This window comes from Opisthocomus hoazin, chromosome 19 (genome assembly GCF_030867145.1).
Source record: "Opisthocomus hoazin isolate bOpiHoa1 chromosome 19, bOpiHoa1.hap1, whole genome shotgun sequence".
Taxonomy (NCBI): domain Eukaryota; kingdom Metazoa; phylum Chordata; class Aves; order Opisthocomiformes; family Opisthocomidae; genus Opisthocomus; species Opisthocomus hoazin.
Genome location: NC_134432.1, coordinates 15,445,881 through 15,469,530, shown reverse-complemented (window position 1 = coordinate 15,469,530; position 23,650 = coordinate 15,445,881). Strand labels below are relative to the sequence as shown.

Sequence of the window (23,650 nt, the reverse complement as noted above, 5' to 3'; positions counted from 1 at the left end):
CGCCGCTGCGTGAGGTCACCCACCCCGCGAAAGGGCACTCCTGCAGCCAAGGCGAGGCGTGCTACTGCCATTCTTCTTTTAATTCCCCCCCCCCCCCCCCCCCCCATCCATCACTGATTTTTAGAGCTCTCAAAGCAAGGAGAAGCAAAAATAGAAAACGCAACATTTTATTTTTTTTGGCAGATTGCTGCAAGAGAGACACGGATTAAAAAATTAAAAATTCTGCAGTTATTCTGCAGAATTTAATTCGTTGCAATCTAATAAAATCCAATCAAAGCTCAAGACCCCGAGGAAGTTGCGTCCACCAGAAAGCAGCCGGCACCCCGCTACCGTGCCTCCCGCAAAGCCTGCGCTGCCCGCACCCCATCGCAAACACGAATCCACGTCCGTAACGCATCAGGAAGACAAGTGCCATGCTGAATTGTATTCTCCTCGCTCCCAGCACACAACAGCCCAGCTAGCAATATATAACATGCATGACTCAGTCCTGCCGGCGTGCCACCACAGAACAGCAAGCCTTAAAATAAAGTAAATAGCTGAAAAGGTCAATTAAAAAAAAAAGCTTACAAAACATCAGCCGCTGCTTCTTGCGAGAGCTCATTACCTAGTATGGTGGAGCTGCCTGTGTGTTTTTTTTTCTTGTGCAAGTTAGTCTGTGAGTCAGCATTAACACACATGAGAACATCAGGAATACTGCCTAGTTCTGATGCAATGGAGGTTGTAAAAAAAAAAAAAAAAAGCAGCAGCAGAAATCGCGCTGGGTTTGGACAGGAGCCTGCAATTCAATTGCCTTTACTTTTCAATTACTGCATAGCCTACCCTGCCCAACCTGCAGAGGGGAAGGAAACTTTGCTTACATCTCTGTCTTCAAATTAATGACTTTTACTTTTGGCTACAGCTTATTCTCCCTGATTTAAAAGAAAGAAAGAAAAAAAAAAAGCAGGCCTAATACAATTAACCCTTCAAGAGCTGAGCCCGGGCGGCTGTCGGGATCTATCGGGATCTCCGTGTTTCTGCAGGCTTCTCAGCACTGGAAAACAACACTGCCAAAAAGTTCTGGCGAGGGCAGACCTTTGTACATTAAACTTTTAATACTCCATAAAGCGAAGCTACAATCGCATCTGAGCCGGATCCTTAATGGAAACACAAGCTTGCCGAAAGGGAAGTCACAGACTGCAGAAATTCCACTCTGTAGCTGCAGGTTTACAGACGCACATACTCCACTGCACAGGGCGTTTTTCACAACTGACGTTTCTGATCTTTGAGCAAAAAACCCTGAGAAACCTGGAATTTGTGGCATGAGGTGGTCACCTCAACCTGCTGTCCACCTCCCCCCGGCCGGGGGGACAAAGCAGAAGACCCGCGTCTCCTACACACCGCGTTTACTGCTTGCGCTCCAGCAAACAACTCTGTCTCCCCCCTTCTCGGGGGACAAACCCCCCCGCAGAGTCAGCTCCCACCTCAGGATCGCAGCACCAAGCAGGGATGGGTATGGGGCTCAGCACTGACTTCTCATTTCTGACTTCTCGCTCTTGCAACAAAACCCGTCACCGGTCCAACAAACTCTGCCCAAAGCTCCAGAGCGTGACGATGTCTGGAGCGTGCCCTAAAACACCCCACGACAACACTGCAGCCCAAAATATGACATTATATACATATATATGATACTATAACATAGATTATATATGGTGATTATATTATATATATAACATTACTATATATATACAATATATGGTCAAGTATGACTTCAGAGCCACCACCACTAACATCTCCCAGGTCTGTGCGGCCGTGCCACAGCCGAGAGCCAAGGTCCCGGGGGAGCCCCGCGGACGCACAGCTCCAGCCAAAGCACAGCCCAGGCCGCGTCACCTCGGGGCTCTTGTGGTGATCCAAGCCTCCGGCAGCAGAGGAGGCTCCGAGCTCGGAGGCAAGAGTCTCCCCAGCGCTCACAACACGGCTGCGAGCGCCGAGCTGATCCCACACCAACGAACTCCAACCAAGCCATCAAAGCAAGCAGGTAGAGCTAATGCATACGGATTAATCACAGAATCACAGAATCACAGAATCCCAGCATGGTGGGGGTTGGCAGGGACCTCTGTGGGTCACCCAGCCCAACCCCCTGCCCAAGCAGGGTCACCCACAGCAGGCTGCACAGCACCACGTCCAGGCGGGGCTGGAATATCTCCAGAGAAGGAGACTCCACAGCCTCCCTGGGCAGCCTGGGCCAGGGCTCCGTCACCCTCAGAGGGAAGAAGTTCTTCCTCGGGTTCAGCTGGAGCTTCCTCTGCTTCAGTTTGTGCCCATTGCCCCTTGTCCTGTCGCTGGGCACCACTGGAAAGAGTCTGGCCCCGTCCTCCTGACCCCCACCCTGCAGATATTTAGAGGCATTTCTAAGGTCCCCTCTCAGCCTTCTCTTCTCCAGGCTGAACAAGCCCAGCTCCCTCAGCCTCTCCTCATAGGAGAGATGCTCCAGTCCCCTCACCATATAACCCAGTGGATAACAAGCATATTCTAAATCCCAGTTTAGCTTGCTGCATGTTTTTCTGAGTAGAAACAAGCGCTACAGAAGTCTTTTTTTTTTTTATTAAATACACACGTATAAATAGTTATTAATGCTCGTTAACCGACACGGAAACCCCCTAATATTCGAGATCAATCACTTCTGCAGCTTCCCTCACACACAGGGGTCTGTCTCCAGCCACTGCGAGCCTGGTGGGTTTTTTTTCTTCAGCATGTGGGATCCCTGAATACAGATGAATTGAGTTTTAAAGGAAAAAAAAAACCCAAGCAGCAACTTCTGGGCCAAGTTCTTGTGTGCCAAACTTTTCAACTGCCACAGCACAGCTCGACAGTGTTTCAAAAGAATTTAAGCACTGTTGTGAATACTGCTGACAATCTTCCTCATCAAAATTTGTAATTTAAATACCTCAAATCTGAAAAGCACACTCCCTGGGGCACGCTTCGTTCTCCCTCCCCGCCGCCCACCCTCCCCAAGCCCCGTTTGGCGCTAAATCCGTTGCTTTCCGTATCTGACTGGGCTCTTCCCCCACCTCCCGCAGCCCCCCGGCATCCCGCAGGGACCCCCGGGCTCGAGCAGAGGTTTGTTCTTCAGAGGGCCCACGGATGGAATCTCTGTAGGCACCGCAGCGCCCAAACCCGTCGTTACCTTCCTCTTTTATAACTGGGACGCCAGTTTAGAGACAAAACCTTTTACTGGTTTAGAGATCAAACCGTGCCAACCGGGCTGCCCAGACTCCTACGGCGAGAAAGGGTTAATCCGGGGAGCCCACCCTGTGCTACCCAGCAGGTGAGATGTTCCCACACATGCCTTTGGATGCATCAATAACCCCCAAATGATTCTGTATCAATGAGTCTAACGGGCGAGGAACGGCACAATTCACGTCTCGGGGTCCCCGCGATGCTCGAGGCGGCAGCTCCATTTTGGCAGGAGCGTGTTTAAGATTCCCTCCCAGTGCTGCAAAGCCACCTTGAAAGGTCGACGAGCGCTTTCATATTCTCCGATCCATCCACAACGCTGCGGCAGATGAAACGGATTGACCTAGAGGAGAACTGAAACAGTCGCCGTGAAATAATCCGTCGACACCCTTCGCCAGCCGCAGCCGCCTCTGTCACGGGCACGCTTGGAAATCGCACCCACCGAGCGCGGCCGCGCCGGGTTTAAATCACGGCCCCGCTCTCCCGGGACGGCACCGAACACGGCGTCGGTAGCTGCCGCGCCGCGGAGACGGCACACAACATAAACCACCTCCATATTAACGTCTGCGCAAAGCCTGTGCCCATTACCGAACTCATTAAAGACAGTGATACTTTGTAACATACTCTAAGCTTTAATATTCATAGCTTGCTTCATTTGCATATCATGCCATAAATAGTTGAAGCAGAGGTAAAACACAAAGCGCTCTACTTGCATTTCTAATTATGCCTAAAATCAAATGTAAATCACGACGCATCCAAGACACAGAAAATATTAAATTTGCTCTCAGTTAAAAATCTTTTTTAAAAAAAAACAAAACGAAAACCAACCACAGACGCACAAACCCAATTATTTTTAAAAAAGCCAAATCACGGGGGCCCGCAGGCGCGTGCAGCGGGGACGGCCCCGCTTCGCGCGGGGAGCTCACGCGTCCCAGCCCCAGCCCCGGCTGCAGCCCCCGCGCCAGCACCCGCTCATCTCCCAACCCCTCAACAACCGCACTCACCGCCGCGCCGCAGCGGCTCGTTTAACCTTGGCGTCGGAAGGCACAACGGGAGCCTTCTCCTCCGGGGCAGCCGGGAAAGCTGATCTCCAGCAAAGGAGGTAAATTCGAAGAATCAGCTTGAATTTAAACTTCTGCTGCGGCGCTGGGCTGGCCGGAGGTTGGTGCTTCGGCAGCACGAGCCGGTGCCGGAGGGAAGGCGGCCCCGGGGCTGGAAGCTGCCAAACCCCCAGGTTTACGAGGTGTCTTGGGGTGCTGGCACCCAGCAGCTCCCGGTCCAGGAGGAACAGATTTCTGCTCATAACCTACTGAAACCGTGCCGAGGTAGCACAGGGTGTTTTTCTCCACTCTGCTTTTTGCCAGAGCGCAGAAGAGCCCTCGGAGCCGGGAGCTGCCCTGCGGTGCTCCCACACCTGCGGCACCCACCGGTACCGGCACCCACCGGCACCCGTCCCAGGGAAAAGGCTCAAGATCCTGCTCAAGCACTGGTGATGCCTGTCCCATGGGAAGGCTTGGTGTTGTGGAGCTTGGCATTACGGAGCCGGCTGCCGGTGATGCCTATCCCATGGGAAGGCTTGGCATTGCGGAGCTGGCTGCTGGTGATGCCTATCCCATGGGAAGGCTTGGCGTTATGGAGCCGGCTGACGGTGATTCCATGCCATGGGACCGCTTGGCATTACGGAGCCGGCTGCCGGTGATGCCTATCCCATGGGAAGGCTTGGCATTGCGGAGCTGGCTGCTGGTGATGCCTATCCCATGGGAAGGCTTGGCGTTATGGAGCCGGTTGCCGGTGATTCCATGCCATGGGACCGCTTGGCATTACAGAGCCGGCTGCCCTTCAGGTGCATCCTGGATGTTATCCCTTATTATAACAGCTACAGCAAATTCACCTGCCTCCTGCAGAAAGGGCAGCGGGGAGCCGGGTGCTGTGGTTAACGGCTCCAGGGACTGGAGGCCCCAGCCACCGCGATCCCAGAGGGCCGGTTCCCACGGCAGCTCTGAAGTCGTTGGCTTTTGGGGAATAGCGTGGTCCCGGTCCCGGCGCGGCACAGGACGAGGAGCCAGGCTGTGCTCGAGGCGGGCAGAGCTGAGGCCTGGTGTCCTCACCTGTACAACCGAATTAATCCCACTTCCCCCACCTCAACAGAGGTGTCAGAAGCCTTCATATCGGTAAAGCAACCCAACATCCTTGGATGAAAGTGTTATTAGCACGTCACCACCAATGGCACGAACAACTTTCCTTTAACAAGCTTACCTCTGCATGAGGCAACGGGGTCCTCTTGATTTTATGGAAGTCTGTCACCACCAGCATGTGAAAATGCAGGTTTTTAGTTCAAGACCACTGGCAGGGGCACGGTGTGAGCTCGCACCCCCCCGCCGCTCCCTGCGAGGTGCGTTGCTCGTGGCCGTGACCCACAGGCCCAACCCAGCCCTGGCTCTGCTGCCACGCTCCTGCCCTTCCCCGCGCCGAGACGCCGCTCCTTGCCCGCCGCACCGGTCCAGCACGCTGCTGCCGCTGCTCCCAGGAAGCTCAAAACCTTCCTCCTCGTCATCCATCTCCCCGTTCCTCCTCTTCACCTCCCAAGAAGCTACGCGTAACAGACAGGCGCAGCATCCACGGCACTCAAAGTTTTACAGAATTATGCCCAAAGATTTAATTAAAATTAAACGAACCAAATTTTGCAAAAGTAGGACAAAACCTGCACGCTTTGGGAAGCCGCACGGCACCGCTGCCCGGCGGAGGGACGAGGAGCGAGGCGGGCTGGCTGCCGCACGGCGCGGCCGTCATCCTTCCCCACTCACCTTCCCTCTGCTGCTGGGACTCCACCTGCACAAACCCACTACGTTCCAACGTCCCAAGGCTTTTGTGGGTGGCTGTCCCCAGGGAAAAATGGATTTTCTATTCACTTGAACTGTCAGTTCGGTCACGAGGCTGATTTTGAAGGAAGAGCCAGCTAAATATCACCGAAGGGAGCCGGGCACCCGGCAGTCGCCCTGGCTGGGAGCACGGCTCTGAGCCACAGACTCTCCCTTATTAGATTTTTCCCATCTTACAGAAGGCTTAAAGAGACTTCTGAGAATGAAAAGCCGAAAGGAAAAAAAAACCAACACGTATCATTGCCATGTTCTGCTCCTGCTCATACGCCGGGCTTCGAGGGTCCCCGAATCCCCTCAGTAAACGGGTCCAGGGACTTGTGTGAGGGTCCCCCTGCATCCCCAGGCACTACAGCTCATCCTGCTCCCTCTCCAGACCTGTGTCCAGCTCAGCAACCACACTGCATCGGCTCTGTTCAAGAGGATCGTTTCTGCAACGTCTGCTTCCCTAGAATTCCAGAGACGTCACCAAACTGAACCCATGAAGGTGAGCGTTTGCTCCGTCCTCCCCGCTCGCGCCGAGGGAGAAGTGAAAGCGAGCTGCTCGCAGCCTGCAAAGCCTTTTTGCTGTTCATATGTACCCTGGCATCCTGCCCGGACCTATTTTTAAGCCCATTTACTAGAAATCCCACAAATTAAAGGAAATACGGATCATGTTGTAAGAATCCTTTGGGCCAAATAAAAGCTACACATAATTTTCCTTGTGCATCAGAGTAAGATCCTTAACCACAAAAACCAGATTTCCCCAAAGCTCTTTTGCAACAGCGAGAGAATCTTGTTTTGTAAAAAGTTGCTTTGATTCACTCCTGGGTTAGAGGGAGCGCAGCAGCCGCCGCTGCCTCCGGCCAGACCGGGAGAGGTGACTGCTGTTCTGAAACGGAAAGGTGTTAGGAGAACACAGACAAATTAAACATCTCTAGCTCTGGAATGGTGACTATTAATGACAGCAAAACACACGGAAAACGCTCAGGGAGAGAAGCTGTAGGATGGTTATTGGTTTCCCTTTTCCTCTGCATAGGAGACTGCTCTGTGTTTTTATTTTCTAGCTTCTTTCACAGAATCATTAAGGTTGGGAAAGACCTCTGAGGTCATCAAGTCCAACCGTCAGCCCAACCCCACCACGCCTGCTCAGCCATGTCCCGAAGCGCCACATCTACACGGTTTTTGAACCCCTCCAGGGATGGTGTGTCCATACATTCGTGGTGCTCAGGAAGGGCCAGCATGCTGGAAAGCCTCCTCCAGCACTCCGCTGTCCCGGGCAAATTCTTCTTGGGGCACCCCAACCCCACCTTATCCCACCGCCGAGAAACCCTCGATGATTGTGTTTTGACAGTCCATCCAATGATGGGACCACCATACTCATTTCACTCGTCCTCATGCCAAAACCTGACCCGTTCCAGGCAGGACAGTCACCACAGACCCGCTGCTCCATCTCCAGTCCCCAACTGGGTCTTGGTGCCTCGGGGCTGGGGGTGCTGCCCCCCCCCGCCGCACCCCCAGGATGGGGACGGGGCGATGCCAGCGCGGGCTGCACACTGTGCCGGCCGCTGTGACAGACTCACCGAATCCCAGCATGGTGGGGGTTGGCAGGGCCCTCTGTGGGTCACCCACCCCAACCCCCTGCCGAAGCAGGGTCACCCAGAGCAGGCTGCACAGCACCGCGTCCAGGTGGGGCTTGAATATCTCCAGAGAAGGAGACTCCACAGCCTCCCTGGGCAGCCGGGGCCAGGGCTCCGTCACCCTCAGTGAGGGGTCTCCCCAGCAGCTCCTCAGGGATTTTATGCAAAATGGTGATTATATGCCAAAATAAATATATGTATCTCTATATTTACACAGTTATGGTGGGGTTTGTGGGGAGGGGGCAGTGCAGGAACTAACAGATGGCTCTTTCTGCAGAAATCTCACCCATCACTCTGGAAATCTCCATCCTGGGCGAGCGGTGCTGGTGGCCGGAGGCAGAAGCCCCCTCGTTGGGTGTCAGCCCCCTGTTTCCCTCGGGCTCCCCTCCCCTGCCACCGCAGCGAAGGGGAAAGGGCCGAGCGGCACCGCCAGCCCCCCCACTCCAGGCAGAGCCCTGACTCCCTTCCTGCTCCCCCCTCGCCCGCACCGGCTCAAGAAGGAGCGGAGCACCCGGCCGCGGCGCCTTCTGCACCGGGGACGCCAGGGAGGAAGGAGAGCGCCTGCGATCCCTACAGCATCCGCAATTCCAACTACGCAAAGATTCTGTCGCCTTAAATAAACTCCAGTAACAGCTCTTGCATTTTGGTAGGATTAAAAAGAAACTAGCGACCAGATAGATGTTTCAATAAAACTCCTAAGACGAGCAGAAAGAGCCCCAAAACCCAACGGTAAAAGCAGCATTTGTGGTTCGTCCTTGCGGGGAGGGGACGAGGAGCTTCATTTCCAACAGCGGCGATCAAGCAAAGCGAAGCAATCGTCATTAAACCTGACTCTCCCCGCACTCCTGTTCATCCCCGGCAGTCGCTTAAAATGTCTTCCTCGCAAACAACTCCGCTTCCTTTTCAAAAGAAAAATAATTCTGCAGGGGAATAACCACGTCTGCTCTACAAAGGAACAGATCGGAACAGGCAAACACGCAACTTCGGGAACTTTTCCAAGATTTATATGTTTTGCATGGAAAGCAAATGTTTTTTTTTTTTCCTGCCTGGGAAAATATTTAAGCGCTAAGTTTATGAAGCCAAGTCCATTTATTCCCGGTTTATGCTGCTGCTCGGATGGAATCTAATTAGCGATTTAAGCAGCGGCGCGGGGATGCGGCGCTGGCCGATGCCTGAGTGTGGCTGTGCCGACACGTGGCCCCGGGGACTCAGACCCAGAAACCGGCTTTCTCCGCGGCACAGGACCGCGGGCCCGGCTGCAGGATGGCACCACGGCCACCCCTCCCCGGAGCACCCCGAGGGCGGGCACTGCCGAGGCGCCCAGGGGAGCCCCAGGCTTTTCCGCCAGCCGCAGTTCATCGCCGTCGCGCTTTTCCACGCAGTAAAAGTCTTTTGACAGCGATGCTCTTCGAAATAGCAACACCTGATTTGCATTTTCCTGCGCGCCCGCCGTTCTCACCGGATTGCCGGCTTCACTCTGTGCAGACTGCGGCTGCTCCTTGTCCTCCCAGCTCAGAGCAGCTCCCACCTCCACCGGCCACGGGCAGGATTGGTGCCCGCAAGCCGTGGCAGCAATGGGGAGCAGTCCTGATGCCGGCAGTTGGGATGCCAGCGGGCGAGGCCAGGGTCAGGCAGCTTTCCCCACCGAGCCGGCGTGCGGTCAGCGAGACGCACGATGCGACCGTCGCCGTATGGAGCCGCAGGACTCATCGCACCAATATTATCACAGAATCACAGCATGGTGGGGGTTGGCAGGGACCTCTGTGGGTCACCCAGCCCAACCCCCTGCACAAGCAGGGTCACCCACAGCAGGCTGCACAGCACCGCATCCAGGCGGGGCTGGAATATCTCCAGAGAAGGAGACTCCACAGCCTCCCTGGGCAGCCTGGGCCAGGGCTCCGTCACCCTCAGAGGGAAGAAGTTCTTCCTCATCTTCAGATGGAGCTTCCTCTGCTTCAGTTTGTGCCCCTTGCCCCTTGTCCTGTCGCTGGGCACCACTGGAAAGAGTCTGGCCCCGTCCTCCTGACCCCCACCCTGCAGATATTTAGAGGCATTTCGAAGGTCCCCTCTCAGCCTTCTCTTCTCCAGGCTGAACAAGCCCAGCTCCCTCAGCCTCTCCTTGTAGGAGAGATGCTCCAGTCCCCTCCTCATCCTCGCAGCCCTCCGCTGGACTCTCTCCAGTAGCTCCTCATCTTTCCTGAACTGGGGAGCCCAGATCCCGTTTCTCCGCCCAGGCCCTGTTTCCACCTGCACCTTCCACAGACGCGGTTCACAAGCGCCCGAAACACATCTCCCCTCCTTTCTCTATCGCCTGCCGGTGCGGTGCCCGCGATCCCGGGGAGCTGGAGCAGATGCAGCGTGGGGGGAGCCGGCAGCCACCTCGCTTGGCCCCAAAGTGGGGAACCCAGAGCAGAAGCCTTGGTCCTTCACCATGAGAAAAGCAGCAGCGGGGCTGGGCACCACGTGCGTGTGAGCAGGGGGTGACCCCAGAGAGGGACCCCGGCTCAGCAGCACCGTCCCAGCAGCACGCTGCTGGCAGAGCGGGACGAGAGCAGCCCCGGGCAGCCCCCCCGGCGCCGGACACTGGTCTGCCAGGACAAACCACGGGAACACGGCCCACAGGGGCTGAGAACAGAGCTGCCATGCCAGAGCAGGGACCTGCCACCTCCCGAGACCCCTGCCCTCGGAGCAGAGGGGGCTCTGCACACCGCAAACGTGCCCCCCCCCCCTCTAGCAGCCCTGCAAAGACCTCCCCATTCCTCAGAACTGGGAGGGAGAAACATCCCTGCTCCCCAGGGAACTCTTCGCCTGGGAATTACTTTTTATTTCTAACAGGGGCTCGTTCTGGTGGGTTCATCAATTAAAAGACGATAAAACTCTGCAACCTGCCCAGTTACTTGCTCGGACGCCTTGGAGACCTCTCACCCCAGACTTGAGGTCCTTCAGCTTTTTGCAGCAAAAAAGCTGATTTTGCCTCTATTTTTCCATTTCTTTTTGTGTTTTTGAAAATCTTTCTGGCCAGTTAAACCAGAACCATCACGATTGCGAAACCCAGGAAATTTGCTGCAACGCTCTGTAACACTTGCAAGGCAATTTGCCAAACCCTCGCACAAATAAGCTTTTTTGCCACACCGTTCTAACCACCAAGCATCAACCCATCTTCTTAGGAAACAACATCTGCTGAAATAACTTCCCAATCTAGGAGCAGGCATGGAAGAAAAAAAAAAAGCCGCTGCAAATATCTCTAGTCCATGGCACACAAGATTTTCAGGCAACGTTGTTCCCCTTGGAGGGCACCGACTCCGAGTGCCGGGGTCGTTACACAGACCCTCTCCCCAGAATATTTATTGCCTGGTCAGGAAAACCGACGGGATGGGGTGGATGCCTTCCCTGCAGCCCTGATGTGCCGAAGAGATGGCGCTTCCCCAGAGCAGCCCATGGCAGAGGCAATGGCGGAGCAGTCCGGGGCTTCGGAGCAGAAATTTGCACCCCTGAACCCGACTGTCGTGGGGTCTGACATGCAGGGAGCTACAGGAGCCGTGTCCTATAGCTGTAGGAATAAATCACGGCACAGGACAGCTCCTGGGTCATCGCTGATAAGAAGAAAGAAACCGCTGGGCAATAAAGCAACCGTTTCCATTTCCTACCCCCGCACTGACATGGCTTTTCTTCCTGGGAAGATGTCAACATACAGCAAAAATGAAGCTTCGTGATTTGCCCTAGGAAATGGGTTATCACACACAGATACGCTGAGGCCGAGCACGATAACGTAGCCAACGTCACACAGCGAACCGGCGCTCGCAGGCAGCGAGACCAAATCACGCTCGATGCTTTTCCTTCTTCCACGTTACAATAGCAGCTACGCTTCCGTGCTGTCTGTTATAACTCATTCCCTCCTTTCTTCTCTGTCCCTGCTTTCCTCCTCCATCCCGAAAAACCAATAAAATACAATAAAAAGCTTCCTTTTGGGAAGGCAGCGGTAATAACACTGCTCCCATCTGTTGCGAAGTCCAAGGGCCTGCACGGGGAGGCAAGAGGCTGCACAGCTGAAAGGGAGTCAAGCGTTGGCATGGTTTTATTGAGAAATGAAACCCAGCTTTAAACACCGTAAATTGGAGACTATTCTGAATCACCTCTTGAATTTTTTAATGCTACTCCTGGGAGCACTGAAGGTAAATATGTTAATTTGACTTCAATCATGGTGTAGGGAAAAAAAAAAGCACGCTGTGTTAGTTTAGGGTACCCAGTCTTAAAACTATTCATGCATTTCTGCATATTTTATACTCAGCAAATAAAGTTCCAAGGTTCTATAAGGAGGCTGAGAAATTATTCTGAGTAAGCAATAATGAGGTGTGCATTATATAAGGCTGACACTAATGGTAATCTATTATTAAAATTTAAGAGTTATAGCAGCCACATTTCAAACAGTCCTGCAGCAGTTTGCCTTCTCCGGGAAGGGAACGCAGCGCCCGGAGGAGGGAGGCTGGCGAGACCGAGGGTTTCATACTTGGTGCACGGGGTAGCAGTCTCCGACCGACCCGTACCCCAGGTCCTCAGGGTAATCTCTCCGAGATTTCTCTAACGAGCTCTTCCACAGCGCACAACCGCCGCTGCGGCGAGCAGCCTCGTCCGGCCGCTCAGGCATGGTCACGAGTCACGGCAGGTTCACGTTCCCAGCGTGTTTCATTCTCTGCCTAAGGTCTCAGTGTAACGGATCTCCCAAAACGCATCAGGCGTTCAAAAATCATCACGGTTTCACAGAATCACAGAACGTTGGGGGTTGGAAGGGCCCTCTGTGGGTCACCCAGCCCAACCCCCTGCCCAAGCAGGGTCACCCACAGCAGGCTGCACAGCACCGCGTCCAGGCGGGTCTGGAATATCTCCAGAGAAGGAGACTCCACAGCCTCCCTGGGCAGACTGTTCCAGGGCTCTGTCACCCTCAGAGGGAAGAAGTTCTTCCTCATCTTCAGACGGAACTTCCTCTGCTTCAGTTTGTGCCCATTGCCCCTTGTCCTGTCGCTGGGCACCACTGGAAAGAGTCTGGCCCCGTCCTCCTGACCCCCACCCTGCAGATATTTAGAGGCATTTCTAAGGTCCCCTCTCAGCCTTCTCTTCTCCAGGCTGAACAAGCCCAGCTCCCTCAGCCTCTCCTCGTAGGAGAGATGCTCCAGCCCCCTCATCATCCTCGCAGCCCTCCGCTGGACTCTCTCCAGTAGCTCCTCATCTTTCTTGAACTGGGGAGCCCAGAACTGGACAGAGCACTGCAGATGGGGCCTCACCAGGGCAGTGTAGAGGGGAAGGAGAACCTCCCTCGTCCTGCTGGCCACACTCCTCCTAATGCACCCCAGGATCCCACTGGCCTTCTTGGCAGCCAGGGCACGCTGCTGGCTCATGGTCAACCTGTTGTCTACCAGGACACCCAGGTCCCTCTCCACAGAGCTGCTCTCCAGCAGGTCCGCCCCAAGCCTGTACTGGTGCCTGGGGTTGTTCCTCCCCAGGTACAGGACCCTGCACTTGCCCTTGTTGAACTTCACCAGGTTCCTCTGCACCCAACTCTTCAGCCTGTCCAGGTCTCGCTGGATGGCAGCACAGCCTGCTTGTGTGTCCACCCCTCCTCCCAGTTTTGTGTCATCAGCAAACTTGCTTGTTTTGGGTTTGCACACCTTAGCGATCCTCAGGGCTATCCTGACCCTGCATTTCTGCTGCGATACCCCACTTAGGCTGCAAGGAGGACAGGAGCACCACCAGTAAAACCCGATGTGCTTTCCCGACCTGTGCCTACGCTCCTGCCAAAGCACCTCCAGGACCCCAAGAAAATCAGCGTCACACCAGCCAGGTTGGATACGTGGACCACATGGGGATCCAAACGCCCCAAGGGAAGAGCGCAGCATCACAGCCTGGAGACGTTCGTCAAGCTCAAGCTGGACTTTGCTTGGTGCCGGTGGGAGCCAGACCTGCTCTGCCCCCTCCCAGCCCCACTCCTTCCCGGGGTCGGATGCTTTCCAGACACCAGGCTGGAAGAAGAGCCCCACGGCCAAACTTTGGCACTGGGTTGGGGACCAGCCACTCGCCCCGCCGGGGAATCGCCGGGCGCTGTGGGACCATCCCAGCGAGCGGCGCGGATTAGAAGGACATCTCATCATCTACTGCAACGACACCTCTCAGCGCTGCCGCCAGAGAAACAAACTGCAAAAAAAAACGGCATTTGGCTCATTTTCCTCCTTCCTACAGCTTTTGGTGAGACTCAGAAGGAGCCTCTGGGGGCTGTAAGGGCGTATCTGACAAACCCACACAGAAACAGGCACATCGGCGAGGGAGCAGGCGCCGCAGCAGCGCCGGGCGTCTCCGCGTTTGACCTGGTACCGCTCCGTCTCGCAGGGCTCAGGGGCCCCGAACACGCGCTGGGAACGCGGTGGTCTCACCACATCGCCCGCCCCTCGGAGGAAAATCCCCCCTTGGCTTGCAGGAAACGCAATATTCACTTTTAGCTCCATTTCAGAGTCTATTGCTAGCACGCAGCCAAGTGCTTTTTTTTTTCCAAATGAAATTTTTCAGTAAGTCTAGATCCCAAAGGCAACGTTCTGCCCAAACCAAAGGATAATGAAGCACAATAATTGCAGGAGAAACAAACTTCAGCTGAGACCCTTCTGCACTGCAAAGGATCTAACGCAGAGATGAGGTCTTTGCTCTCCAGGCTGGGGAGCACACCGAAGCAGCGAGGATGGCGGGGGCCAAGAGAAAGCCAGCGTTTGCCAGGTGTTTAGGGCATCCACTGCCCATGCCCTGCTGCACCCACCTACCTGGGCCGAAGGAGTTAACAGCTCTCCTGAGCCGGCGTAACAGGAGCCGGGAGTTAGTCATCTAGGCATGTCCGGATCGGTATGAACCAAGTTGCCTTGGAGATGCGGCCGAGACCAATGACCAGATATTAACTTTTCACAACGGGCTGCCAAGCGAGGCAGAACACACGAAACCAGCGGGACAACAGCTTCCAGCCAAGATGGGAACGTCCGGATACGGCGGGAGGGACCCACGAGCACCCCCGGAGAAGTAAAACCCCGCACGTCTCTGCTCAAGAGGCAGAAGAAATTTCCCCTCGCGAAGCCAAGCGGGCCAAGGGCTAGCAAGGAGACCCTGGTCTGGGACCTTACAGGGAGGGTAAATGATGCTCAAATGCGAGATGCTGTCTTCCCTTGGTCTAATTTTGAAGTTGATAATTAAGATACCAACACCCAGCTTCTTTCTTCTTTCTGGAACCAGCTTCATAAGCAGAAAGAACAGCTATGGGCACCCTACACCAGGCAGCCGAAAGGAGATGTCGTCAAACAAAAGCATTAACAAGTAATTCAAGGGCTGGGCTGGTGGAGGATTCCACGTCAGCAAACATCTCCCTGCCTCACCTCAGCCCTTCATCTCCACTCCCAAGGGCAGGTTTGGAGGCGGCTGCGCAGGAAGGAGCAGCTGCTCCAGCCATCTCCGGGGCTCCTCCACCACACCCAGCGTGGCCACTCGGCAGGAGGAACCTCAGCTTCAGGCAGAGGTTCCTCAGCTCAAAGCCGGGCAGCGTCCCACAGGGTGTCTCTCCCACCCTGATGGAGTGGTCCGGCTGCTGCCCACGGGGCTGCGCGAGGCGGACGGCAGCCCACCAGCTGGAAGAGCATCCAGTAAAGCCATGGGTGAAGACCATGGCAAAGCTCAGCTCACCTGGACCTCACCTCCCTTCCACCCCACCGGCGCACTGACCCACGGAAAGGAACAGCTTTTCAAACCAAAACAACCACAACAAGGCTCGCACTGCGCGAGACGCATCGGTGCACCGCTGCACGTCGCCCGCTGTGGGAGGACACACGACGCCAACGGGCCACACCACAACGCCCTGGTTTCCAACCCAAAGTCTGACCTCGGAAGGGGGAGATGCTTTCCAGGCCCTGCAAGGTGCCTCCCTTCGGCTCACAACGTCCAGGGGCGGGTGGGAAGCGGGAGAGCCACGATCCCCCCGCCACCATGGCCGGAGCCGAGACCCAGCCCCAGCACCGGCTCCAACGCCCGGGCAGGTGACGAGTGGCCACGGCACCGCGCTCCAGGCCCTTGGGGACATCCCGCAGCCGGACAGCCCTCGCCATCCCTCTTGGCAGCAAAGCGTGAGATGAAACGGCCACTTTTGTATTAGCGCCTGAAACGCAGCAAGCTCCCGTTCCGACCCGCACGCCAGCCCCTTGATATTTTTTCCCAGAAGGAAAAACAGAAGATGCTTTCCATAAGCAGACGATTTCAGCAGCTAATTTTACCATCACTTATGGTCGACTTTATGACTAAGATTTCATGCTGACTATATTAATCCTGTCAAATTTCAGACTGAGAGAGAAATGATACTGTATATTTTATGGCTGCAATAACTTCTAAGCCATTAGACATGCATGCTGACATGAAAGTAATCAAATTGATTTTTTTCCTATTACAATGAAGAACTTTGTATGAGCAAATCGTCCTCCTGGCACAAGAACGAAACCCCAAGCAGCCTCCGCTCGCTCAGGAAATTGGGAAAAACGCCACGAGCCATTGTCCAAAAACTTGGGTGCTCTGCCTACTCACTCGTTATTGTCACCAACGCTGACAGGACCGCGTCCGTCAACCAAACGATCGGCAAAAGCCAACGCCAGGGATAACCGGAGGTTTTCGAAGCAACGTGAACTATCGCAGAAGCTGCAGTTAATTGCTCTCCCTGCGCCGAAGGCTCCACCGTGCCTTGTTTAACCTCACCAGAAACACCAAGCCCCTCACGTGAGACAGTGGCTTGCTGGCCACCTCTCCAGGTGTTGGGCAGACAAGCCAGCACAGCTCGGGGGGGCTGTTTATGGGGCTGCTCAGCAAGTCCTGATGGCCGGGAGGTACGAGCGGGTACGCTGCGGGTGCTGAGGCGCGGGGCTGAAGCCCGGTGGCACGCGTGCGGATGCTGAGGCAGCAGCCAAAGCCCAAGTGCCACCAGCTCAGCCGAGAAAACCGCTCCGGATTCAGCCTGGCCTCTGCTCCATCCCTCTGCAGAGAGCAGAGAGCAAGAGATATCATTTTAAATAATTCTTCAAAAGTATACAGGCCTTTAATTATAAATTGCACTTACTTAGCGTTTTGTTGGGTTTTTAAAACCCAACTCATATCTACGCTCAAAACTAGGAAGCCCTTCTTTGATTGACACCAATTACCTAAAATTCTCATTTAAAAACCTTTAATCTGACATGTTTGTGAAGATCTAGAGAAAGCCGGGTCCGAGTGGACCCTGCGACGGGCAGGGAGGTGGCAGGGCAGAGGCGCGGGTGCCGGACCCCCATGCCGGGGCACCCGCAGCTGGGCAGCCCCAGCGGCCCCGCACGGGAAGGGTGAACCCACCTGAACACCCGCGAGGTGCAAACACCCGGGACAAGCCGTCTCCTTCCTCGGCTGGGTGCACGAGGACAAGGGTGGCGAGGTTCCAAATCCTGAAAGACGCAGCCACCAGAAGCAAGGGAGCGCAGACAACGCGTAGAGGGCAACAGACTTCCACGGCACCCTGACGGGCGTCGGCTGCTGTCTTCTACAGCCAATGAAACTGAAGCTTGTCTTTTAATTTTAAATATGGATCTCATAACTTTTTGTGGAATATTGGTATCAACTATTAAATAATCTCAGGTGTTTCAAACCAAGCAACCTGCGCATCAACGATTGGCATGAATATGCACTAAACCCGCCGAAAGGCACAAATGCAGGGGGGATGTGTGTGTGTATGTATGTACAGATGTGTGTATGTCTGTATGTACATATGTGTGTACGTATGTACATATGTATGTATGTGTATGTGTGCATGTATGTACATATGTGTGTACGTATAACTTCTTCAGGCTAGCAAAAGAATTTCAGATTTAATGTGCATTTAGTGGTAAATCAAACTGCTTTCATGGCTCTCTATCAGTAAGACTTCTTTCTGGTTTTGTTTTGCTTGTGTTGTTTGGAGTCTTTTAAAAAACAAAAAGCAACAGGAGATCCAAAACCATCAACGCACGTCTCCACGGATCGCCTCAGCCGAGAGCTGCTCAACGCCGATTGCAGCGAATCCATTCGTCCTGCTGCCCACGCTCCGTGTACAGCCACCGGTGCTGCTGCTGCCGTCCAAACTGGCAAAAGGTTTCCATCCAAGTTATTCAACAAACTTTCTGGACCACTTTTACACTTACTTTTTTAAAATTTAGCTTTAATTCCAGTTTAAGATCTACCGCTGCTCAGAAAGCAGCGCTCCCCGCAGCAGAGACTCGCAGCTGCCCAGCCTCCCGCTGCGCGCCAGGCAGACGCGCTTTGTTCTCCGTTTCTCACCTTCCACAACCCGAATAAAGCCACCCCGTGACTCTGCCACGATCTCTCTGAGGAGGGGCGAGCTCTGCCCAAGCAGGGCCGAGCAAACCCCCCCGTGCTGCCCCTGTTTCCCGCTGACGCGGTTTCTCCGGTGAATCCCCCCGGCGCGGCGGCAGGCACGACCCGGGGCTCACGGCCCAGCATCGCTCTGCGGCCGCCGCAGCCCCCCGCAACCCCCCGCAGCCCCCCGCTGCCGCGCTGCCACGCACGGAGGGAAGGGGCTCGGGGCGATGCCCCCCGGCAGCACAGGGACGGGGACAGCTCTGGGGGTCCCTATTGCTACCGCTCCAGCCAGCATCGCCTCCTCCCATTAAGAAAGCAGAGTTTGGGGTTTTTTGGGGGTGGTTGTATTTTTGGGGTTTTTTTTTTGGGGGGTGTATTTTTGGGGGGTTTTTAGGTTTGTATTTTGAGGGGGTTTTTGGTTTTTTAGTTTTTTCCAGCAAACCCTTTCCCAACCAAACCCGAGGCAGAGCCCATCCCCGCACGCCGAGCACCATTAACGCAGGGTCCCCGCCGCTGTCCCGTGGGTTACGAGGCTCCCACCTCCCCGAGCAAGCTGGGTCCACGTACCGGCTCGGGACCCGGCGAGCTGCAGCTCGCAGAAGACAACCCGCCAGCTCGTGAGAGCCCGCCGGCAGCTCCACCTGAACTGCAGCACCTCCAGCCCCCGGCGCGCAGCAGAGAAGCCCCGTAGCCAAACCACCACAAAACTGCACTTTGAAGTTATTACCCAAGTCCCCCAAGCCCATAGTTTTACAAAGGTAGGAGAGGTCTCCCGGGAGAGGCGGCGAACAATATCCATGAGTTTCTCATGACCTTACGGAGATTGCCATGACAACACGGCTTCGATCCTCCAAACGTGGATATATTCATTTGCACCGGTGTGATGGAGAATAATTAGAGCGAGATTCCCCGAGCCGGGGCGTCGCAGCCGTACGGCGGTTCGCAGCAGCGGAGCCCAAGTTTCGAGGGAAACAGCCTCAAATTTAAATGTTAAAAAGAAAACCCACAACACTCTTCCGAGCCGCGTGACCTAATTCATTATAAAGAATGTCAGTTAGCAAACCTTTTAAATAAAACATTAAGCTAGAGGTAATTTGAAGCCTTGTGGATTTTGTTTTACTCAATTATTTTCTAATGCTTCAACTTCCAGAATAAATATGCAGAAATAAAAAAAAAAAAAAATACTAAGGGCTGCACTTCATTCTCTTTCCAAAGAAATGAAGACATTCATGCTAAACCAAAATACCCCCAACCAAGTCAGATTTTTAATTAAAACTTTGACGTCCTACAAGATTCTTCAAGGTTGTAATGTTGGCTGCCACCTCCGCAAGCCTGCAGAAGGGCCAGCCCCTAACTCACGCCAGAATAACCCGCGCCGTGCATGAGCAGAACTCACTTCCACGACACCCACTCACAGCTTACACCCAGTTGGAGTCTTTTCCTTGCCCATAACGTACACAACCGGTGACAATTTTCACCCTGTTTGTTGGGAAGGGTTTCCCTCCAGCAGATGCCCGCGCCGGCCTCCGCTGGGATTTTATGGACGCGTGGCGGTGAGAACACGGCCGTGGTGAGGCAGGCGGCAATTTAAAACCCGGCGAAGAGCGGTGGAGGATAAAAGCCACTGTCGATACGCGCAGTCTAATACGAGGTTAATTGGGAAAGGGGGGGAAACAAAAGGAAGGAGCTCGATGATTAGCGCTGCAAATGCTCTTCTAAGAAATACTATAAAACCCAGAGAAATTCTGCTGCTTCACGCTGCAGCCCTTCATGCAGAGGCTGGGCTCACCTACAGAAAGAAGAACTGACAGTCTAGAAGATTTCGCTGTATTTTAAGACTCTGAGGTCTTCCTTCAGCCTGGCCAAGTTTTTCTGAGTGCTTTGCCCCGTCACGGGACAGGCTCCCAAAGGGACACGAAGGGAACAGGGTGCCTCGACAGGGCCACACCTCACCCCCGCAACGCCGCGCTCCCGCCCTTCGCGCTCCCAGTCTTTTTCAGAAGTAAAAGAAAAAAACCCAAGCTCTTTACACGCAGGGCAGTTTTTTGTTTGAATTTCCTAACTGCTGCAGCAGTTCAAGGGAACGAAATCCGCTCTGCCCCGCTGACAGGGGATATTCCCGGATGTATTCCCAACTGGAAATACAATGGGAACACAGGGAAAGAGTCATCCGGCGCGAGAGGTGACCCTGCCATCCCGGTTACCCCCAGCCCCGGCAGGTGCACGGCGGGACCGGCAGAGCCGACAGCAGCGAGCCCAGCACCGCAGCCCAGCCCACTGCCGGGGACAGAGCCCACCTGGGACAGCCCAAGTTGCCGCCGTGGTGAGGCCACCAGCCCCACGCCGCGGGATCCACAGGGATGGCTGCTGGGCGCTCGTACTCTGGGACCAGCAAATACAGTCAACAGGAGTCCTCGGGAGCAAAATAGGAGAAAGTTTCCAGCAAAATGTTTGACTTTCACTTGGCAGCATCACCGCTTTCGAGAGGACAGCAGGAAGAGATTTGCAGAACAGCGCTGTGCTCGCCGAGCGAGCCTGCGCTACCGAACATCCAGGAAAGAAAGCAACCCACAAGGTAAAAGATTCCTCTCTGCCACCACACTTGGAGCCAAACACCTCACCGCTCGGATTCACCCTTCCACGCAACCGCTGACACAACAAAACGCCGTCCTTCCCCAGCAGCTCCCCAGGTGGGCTCCAGCGCGTGTCCCCGCGGCTCGTCACGGCGGGGAGCAGGGCACTGGAGATGCCCGTGGGAAGCACAGGGCAGAGCCAACTCCTGTGATCGCTCGCTGCCGTAACGATCGCACCCCAACCATGCCCTGGGGCCACCTTCGGGGGATTAAAAGTTCTCCTCTGTGTCACCGAAATACAGTGTATCGCGTTGGCACAGGGTATGAACGGTGGTGCCCAGCTGAGCACCGTCGTGCCCATCGCACAGATGAATCCGCCCGCCCAGGGCGCTTCGACCCAGCTCTCACCAAGGGCGTCTTCCAAAGATCGAAAACTACTGAGGAATCCATTTCTCTGCAGCAGAGAATAAACAAGGATTAGTATTCACCCGTTGATAACCGGGAAACCCTGCAGCTAGAGGTGGAGCCAGTCAATGCCCAACAGCCAGCCGCAGTTGCTCGACGAATGCTAACTACGACTTTCAGCTTATTTATCTAATTTGGTTTGATTTTAAAATATTGAGTTATCTAACCAGACACGAAAAAACCTCCGAAAATATCCCATGCTAGTGAGAACCCGCTCTGCCATTTTACGACGCTATAATTCAATATGCATCTCTGAATGTTACTGAGTTTCCTCAATCACATTTGTATTGAGAAATGCCTAAAAAAAACTTCAGGAGGAAGGCTACAGTTCGTCAAAATGATCTTATGTGCCTGAAAAATGGGGCTCTACAGTGAACGAGCCTTTCCAACTCTGACTGCGATCCGCAGCCTGTAAATATTTTAGTCATTTAAGCCGGTTACAATATTTATTAGGGTCTATTTTTATCAATCAATCTATAAGAGCAGAGCAGCCGATACCTACACAACAATCCTCTCGATTTCAGCAGAATCTGGTTTCTGTACTAGAAAGGGGCAGCTCTGAACCGATACAACCAGTTTGTAACCAGAAAAATACACGGAGGAGGGATGAAGCCAGTGGCAAAGGCCACACTGACTTCAGCCAGGGCCAGCATCTCCTCCAGGAACACGCTGATGCTCGGAGCAACCCAGAGAAGATGCCAGGGCTGGACCGCCTCAGGGCAGGACCATCCGTCCCACCACGGGCGTCCCAGTCCAGGCTCCCATCGCCCAGGCAGTGCCCCTCATTCGGGACGGTCTGACTGGGACCAGTGGCGCAGAGCCCGCGGAGTGCAGTAACTGCCCGATACTGGGTGTCCGGGGAGCCGGGCACTGCGCAGCGTACTGGAGCCGGGCACCCACGGGCCGCTGCTCACGGTGAAGGCGACAGGACAAGGGGCAACGGGCACAAACTGAAGCAGATGAAGCTCCTTCTGAACATGAGGAAGAACTTCTTCACTCCAAGGGGATGGAGCCCTGGCCCAGGCTGCCCAGGGAGGTGGTGGAGTCTCCTTCTCTGGAGATATTCAAGCCCTGCCTGGACAAGGTCCTCTACAGCCTGCTGTAGGCGACCCTGCTTTGGCAGGGGGGTTGGATGGGGTGACCCAAAGAGGTCCCTTCCAACCCCCACCATTCTGTGACCCTGTGCACCCTGCCTGATGGAAACACGAGACACCCCACCAAACGACTGCAGGGAGCAACTGATGGCTGAAAACTCACAGAGCCCGTAATGACCATCAGGACGGATTCGAATCAATGATCTAAACACGAAAAGCCTCCTCGTCTGTTCCTGAACCCATCAGGTACAATATCCCCCCCCCCCCCCAACCCCAGCCCTCATTTTAAAATTCATCCTTTATCAGCTCGAGTTGAGAAAATCCAGTAGAAAGGCACAAATGGATTGTGCTAGTAAGCAGAAAAACTGTTACATCTTCTGAATGTAATTTTGCCAAAAGCCTCTGCACAATTTTTTTTGTCACGCTTTGCATTATGAAGGAAATTTCTTTTTAGAAGAACAGGAGAATGATTTGCATAATATTCTTTGCAAGTTAATATCAGCCTCTGATAATGATCTCTGCATAATGCAAAAACGTTTGAGAAGACTGTTACAACACTAAGTAATCATATTTTAAATTATGTTTCCCTTTATAGAAAGGTGTTGCAAAAACACACAGACACGAAATCTGTCTGTTGAAGTCCCAAGCGCCACCTGACCATCTTCCCACTACTCTGCTGTTGCAGATTGCGACACCGCCTTTCAAAACCTCGCCAAACAAACTGCGCTGCAACAGCCTGGCTTCGCAGAAGGCAGAGCTTTTTCCTGTGCTGCTGCTCCGGCACATCACGTTTCACAAGAGCTTCTGATGTACCGCACGAGTTAAGCAAGGACCCAGAAATTCAGATGTAACGCAATTAGACGCACCACCGCGATTAAGGCCGATTCTCCCGTCCGTACTCACACCAAGCCGTGCCACGCCGCCGAGCCCCAGGGTAACACCGAGCGGAGGTGGTGGCACCGGGGCATACCCTCACTGCCACCAGGTACTGGTGGCACTGGTTTATCTGGGTTACTTCTTTCGCCCGGCTGGCGGCAGAGCTGCGTACGGAGCACCGGGAATTCAGACCGTGCCGTCACCGCCACGTCGCCGCCGCGCAAGAAGCTGTCCCCTCCGGCAGCCGGCAATCTTCCCGAAACCTCTCCGAGGGATTAGGTGTTGTCTGATGCTGTCACAAGATCTCCGCTCACGCCATCGTTCACGCCTAATTAGGTCAGGAACTGAACATAAGAAGCAGAGGTCCAGGAGGACGCCAAGCGTACGGCGTGCCGAGCAGCATCCTTTTAGATGTGGGCACCGACTATTTCCCTCAGCCCATCTCAAACGGGGGATGTGGGTGGGAAGTGAATGCACTTGGATATTAAATGCTTAATATGTCACTAAGGCTTAACAGCCACAGCCAAGTGGTTTAAACCCGAGCTAAC

General features: G+C 54.5%; 1 protein-coding gene across 2 annotated transcripts in view; it reads right to left on the bottom strand.

Annotated features, from left to right (window-relative positions):
- NACC2 (NACC family member 2) overlaps window positions 1-23,650 on the bottom strand; it is a 61,311-nt gene that overhangs the window by 23,910 nt on the left and 13,751 nt on the right. Inside the window, exon 1 of one of the 2 annotated variants that reach the window (XM_075439507.1) lies at window positions 568-585. The exons of the other annotated variant lie outside the window; for it this stretch is intronic. The gene's annotated coding sequence lies outside the window, so the exon portion shown is untranslated. Of the gene's footprint in view, window positions 1-567; window positions 586-23,650 lie in introns of those variants that run through there. 2 annotated transcript variants of the gene reach the window in all.